The sequence below is a fragment of the Lagopus muta genome, chromosome 16, assembly GCF_023343835.1.
Source record: "Lagopus muta isolate bLagMut1 chromosome 16, bLagMut1 primary, whole genome shotgun sequence".
Classification (NCBI taxonomy): Eukaryota; Metazoa; Chordata; class Aves; order Galliformes; family Phasianidae; genus Lagopus; species Lagopus muta.
The window spans coordinates 14064323-14070105 of record NC_064448.1 but is presented as its reverse complement, the minus strand read 5'-3'; positions in this window follow the sequence as shown (position 1 = coordinate 14070105).

Sequence of the window (5783 nt, the reverse complement as noted above, 5' to 3'; positions counted from 1 at the left end):
AGGGACTCTGTCCATGAGGCATTTAGCCTTCATTCCACCGTCTGGTGCAGAAGTTGCATGGATGGAATGCAAACACTGTGGCTTGGACACTAACGAGCTCTTCCAAGTGGCAACCTCAGTAGTGTCAGTAAATCTTGACATTTCTTAGATGAAAATAAGGGTTGTAATGATATACTATGATATGAAGCGTGTGCTTTCATTCTAGGCCTCAATTTTTTAAGACATGAACAGGTCTTCCTTCCTTCTTTCACCACTCTGGACCAAGGGTTGTAGAACCTGCTTTGTGAGAGTTTGTGTGAAGGGGAAGCAGAGGTAGCTATGGATGTAGACAGAGAAACAGTCGTCATGCAGGCTGAGGAAAGTAAAGCATGTACAGAGAAAGCAGTATACTAAAATCTGTCTGGAAGTCATAACTGATGGTCAGCAGAAACCACAAACACCCACTGCCATCACGAACACAAGGAGGGCAGTGCAATGTCCTGCAGCATAGCTGGCTGAGCTCAGTGCATGGCCACCACCACAATGCTGAGCATGGCACTGCTCTGAGGAAAGGCTGAGGCACCAGACATGTTCCCAACAGGAGGGAAGATGGCATTGCGGCAGCACAGCAACCATTTGGAGGCAACTGTGGAGGAGATGGTGCCTGGCTCCTCCCAGGGTAGAGGCACGTGATGGGGAACGGGCACAGAGCACAGGGTGGGAAGTGGAACACCGGCACGAAGTGCCAGGAGCAGCCTTTCCCCATGAGGCACCGGGGCACGCTCCATGCCAGAGGCTCCGTGAGAAACACTCGTGCCCAATAATCCAGGCTTAGGTGGAATTTGCTACAAATCACATTTTATTTTACACTTTTGCAACAGAAGGTGACCTATAGGGCAGGCACACTTGGCCAGAAAGACACAACAGCTTCTATTTCCTACTGCCCAAGCACAAGTTCTCGTTTCCTCACTGGCTGAGCACTCCAGGGCTTTCAGCCTAAGCCACACTTCTGATTTTCTTATTACATGTCCTGCCCCTGTTTACCGCTTGGTTACCTCCCCTATTTGTGTTCAGCTTTTCCCTGTTACGGTATGCTGAGATAACCTCCTCATAGTTAACCCTGCCCTCTGTCTACCATTCATCCTGCAGAACAGATCTGCTCCAGTACATTTCCTGATGTTACTCAAGAAAGCAGACCTTCTATTCTTTAAGCTCAGCCACAAGCAGGAACTTGTCAGTATTACGAGTCCTTAGATACATCTCTTTGGTTGCACAAGCTTCATTCCGCTGTCTTTCTGAAAAAACATTTCCTTTCCCACAGTTGCCCCTCTTTCTATTTACACAATTATTGATTTTTGCAAAATTCAGTATAGTCCTGTATGTAGCTACTAGTATCAATAGCATTATTTCACATCTCTCTTCTGAAGCCATGTCGTCCTGATCACCATCTCCTACTCTTTCCCTTAAAGACAGCGCTTTGTCTGAATACAGTGATAGCCCTACAGCATCTACTTGGATAGGGTGGTTATGATTAGACACTGGACCAATCCTCTAACACAGGATAATACAGCATCTGACTGTTGTCAGAACTCCTGCTACCACAATTAAAGATGTAAGTATGGATACCACCACTCCTTTCCATTTACTGAACCAAGATTTCAACACCTAGTAAGTGAAGTGTCTAGCCCTGAGTCCTCTGCATCAGCCAGTGAGTCCTTGCAGTGGTTATGGAGCAATTCAGGGCTGTGCTGTTGGGAATGAAGCAGTGGTTGCCCATCATTACGCATACTCGCCCCTTTTCAGCCAATATAAGATCTAATGCTATCCTATTTTCCCATGTCATCCTACCAGTGGCACCTCATTGTTCTGCAATCCCTTCTATAGCATCCCTTGTATGAACCTCCCCTGACTGTGGTAAATAGAATTGATCCAATCTACGTTCTTATTAATAGTTATCCACCAAAATAGTGAAGACTCAGACCTGGCCGCAGTCTGGTTCCTTACTTTATGTTCATCAGGGATTCCTTCAGGTGCCCCAATAGAATTTATCCTTCTGTCAGATGATATTCCTAAACTTCCCCTATTTCTCACAGGAGTACAGGGGCTTTCTCTTTCAAATGGCAGGGTGAATGGGATGGCTAAATGAATAAGTGCTCAGGTGCCCTCCAACTTAGAGGGTAAGGTGAACCGTCGGGCTTTCCCTCTGCAATACCACCAATCTGCCCTGGGGATTCTGAGCCTCAAGTAGTTCCAATCAAAACCATCATATAGGGTTTCAGTGCACAAGACACATTTGCCCAAGGGCCTGGTAGCGTTCACACCCTGTGGAGAGAGACAAACTGTATGGTGACCAACAGCTGTGGAGAGCATAGGGGGAACCCTGGTATCACTGCTATGGAGGGAAGGACAGAAGAGAGAGGGAGACTTGCAAGCCTCATTTCCCCAGGCAGTTTTCTCCTGATAGAGTGCAATCATGTGTTCCATTCCTAGGAGATCCCTGGTCCCTCCCAATGGACAGGGGACCACCTGGGCAGATGGCTGCCCCGAGGCGCAAGCATAACACTTGCTATGACTGAGACTCTGGATGGTATATTTTACCCATTCTACCCAGAAATTAGGGTCACCATACCCAGTTTTTACCTGGAACATCTGTCAGAGGTCTTTTATTTCCTTAACAGTTACAATGGAGTTAGTGAGATGACTTCTCTCCCTATCTACAGGGTCTTTCTTCTCCAATGTAATGTTAGTCATGTTGGGTTGTGGTTCCTTTACTGCTACCCTAAATCTTGCTACTAGGTCCTTCCTGTCACATCTGCTCCCAAACTGTAAGTGTGGCCGACAAATTGTCAGCCTTTCTAATCATTATCCTTAATGGATTACACTGCAGGGGCTGCAATTTGGCTGAACAGTCCCTTTAAATATGCTGACTTGATTTTTCAAAGCTCCAATAGAGTTGGACGAACTTGGTGTGTAAATCCATCCATTATAGGTGGTGGTCCACCACATTACTCCATCCGGGACATGGTGGTCCCCTATATACCTGCTCCAGATTCTCAGGGCAGAGGTATTTATTCTCATTAGTTAGCTGTCACTGAGCCTCCAGGTCTCCTCAGCCTAACACCTGACAAGTGTCAAACTGAATATTCTGGGGTACCTCGGTCTTGGTTACATTCACCAATGATTTCGCAGGGTATCTTGATCATCCTCCTCCCACCTGTGCCCTCGATTTCTCTGAGACTGGTCATCACCACCACTGATACCACGATTTGGCCCCTTTTTAACATGTTACCAATGGCTGGGGCTAGGAGACAGACAAGGGCATTTTTCTTACAAAGATTCGTAGGGGACCATCAGTGGTTTGAACATGCCGGTCCCCACAGTCTGAGGGTGGGTCAGTTGGCTGTTTAACTCGTGTATAATGAGTCCATCCTTTTCCAGTGGTTCAAACAGCAGTCTCTGTGATCGGCAGAACTTGTAAGAGTCCACTCCACTCAGGTTGGAGCTTGGCTTCTCTCCAAGTCTGGATCAATACTGAGTCTTTGGATTGAAACCTATGAACAACAGACTCTAGTGGTGGAGCTTGAGCCAATAGGCCATGGTTCCTGAGGAGGGATAAAGACAGCCAGGTGGGGTACACAAAGAGCATTTCTTATGGTGAGACTCCCACATCTTTCCATGCAGCTGTTCTGACCCACAGCAGCTCTAAGTGCAAGCATTTAGTCCATGGTAGCACAGTTTCTAACACTAGTTTAGATAATTGTTACTTTAGGGTCTGATTCATTCTTTCTACTTTCTCAGATAACAATGGGTGCCAGGGGTACAGAATTCCCAAGATATGCCTAATTCTGTCATTAAATTCTGTAAAACTCCAGAAGTAAAGTGACCTTCCCAGTCAGAATCTTGGTTCTCAACAATCCCATATCTGGGAATTATCTGTTCCAAAATGATTTTAGCCACTACTGTGGCTTTAGTGGAGTTGAAAGGAAAAGCTTCTACCCAACCTGTTAGGTGGTCCACCATGACTCTTCCCACCATGGGGAACTGGGTGAAGTCAACCTGAACACGTTGGAATGGTCTTAGCCCTGGGTTTCACCTACCCAGGGGTTGGTTCCATAGGGCTTTCTTAAGAACCTTCTTACAAATCACACACCTGTCACAGACTTGTTTGACTACTGTAAAAATTTCTATACACCCATACTTTCGCAATATGGCACCACACATCATCCGAACGCCCCTATGACTTCCTGGATGTAAGATGGCTACAATTTCCCTCATCACTTGTTTATTCAACATCTCTCTTCCATCAGGGACTATCCACCTTCCTTCAGACTCCTTTGCTCCCAACCCTTTAAAGAGCCTCCTTTTCACTGAATGCCCTTCTTTCTGGAGGAAAGGGTATCTCAAGTGCGAAATGATTCGCTGTGACTTCTGGCTGCAAGATTGCTTCTCGGGCCCTTTCACCTGCTGGTAGATTCCTTAGGGCAATGACCAGGTTCCCCTTCTGATCTCCTTTCACATGAATCACTGCAATTTCCACAGGTAGCATTATTTTCCAGGATCTATCTAATGAGCTGCTCGTTGGCCAATCCCTTCCCATTACTGTTAGCCAGTCCATGTCCCTCCCATTTCTTTTATTTCATTAATCCTCCCATCAACAATCATTGCACCTCTTCCCCTGCACCATTCTTGAGGATCCACCTATAAGAAAACAATTCCTCTTTGCCAACGAGTACATCCTCTAAATAAGTTCTCACTTTAGTTTGGTATTCTATCAGCTCCAGGCAGTTACGCTCTAGGTCTGACTTATTCCTTTCACCCTTCCACAGGAAGGTAGGTGGATTCAAACACGATTCCTCAGGTAACGACAAATCACTATCAATCTGCACACCAATTCCCACCTGATTCATATTCTGGCCAGAATACATGCTGCCCTGAAATAAGTTCCTTTGTCCAAACAAAAAAACACAATAATGAATTCTTTTTCCTTCATCTTTTCCCCAGTCACTGGATTTTCCTCCCATCTCCGCATCCTTCCCAAGGGCTACCAGAGGAACGTTTCCCGGGGCTTTTCTTCCTCTCTCCGAGGCCCAGCATTATCACTCCCCATAATTCCCCAGACTTCTCTTTCAGTTCAAGTCTAAATCTTCACCCTTCTCTGGCCGTGTCCCTTGCAGGGTATCGGAATCACAGATCCAGGCTCCTCTCTCCACACGCAGTTCGTCTCACTCGCTGTCTCTCAAGAGCCTCCCCAGCCCGCAGTGACACCTCACGACCCTTACCTCGCTCCGTGACCAGACGGACGCAGCAGCTCCAGTCCTACCGCCCACCACAAGCTCTGCTTCCTCGCAGCCCGTCCCACTTCTGACTTATCACACATCCCGCCCCTGGTTACCGCTCCCGTTCCCTGTGCTCCCGTTTAGCTCTTCCATGTTAGCTGTGCTGGGATCAGTTCTCGCACTGAACCCTCCCTCTGCCTGCCCTTCGTCGCACAGATCCGATCCGCTCTTTTCCCGATGTTACTGAAGAACGCAGCTCTTTAAGCTCGGTCCCGAGCCGCAACGTGTCGGTACGACGATCTCTCAGGCACTCGGTCGCACAAGCTTCGTTCTGGTGCCGTTACGCAAAACCAACATTCCCTCTCCCACAGCTCCCGCCCGGCACCGGCTCGGGATCCCCGCAGCGCCCGCGAAGCGCCCCGCCCGGCCCGGCGCAGGGCTCGCCGTAGTTCCCGAGCGCCGTCGGGAGCGGCGGCGGCGGCGCGGGGCCTTCTGGGAAGCGTAGTCCGCCCGGCCGGGCCCCGCATT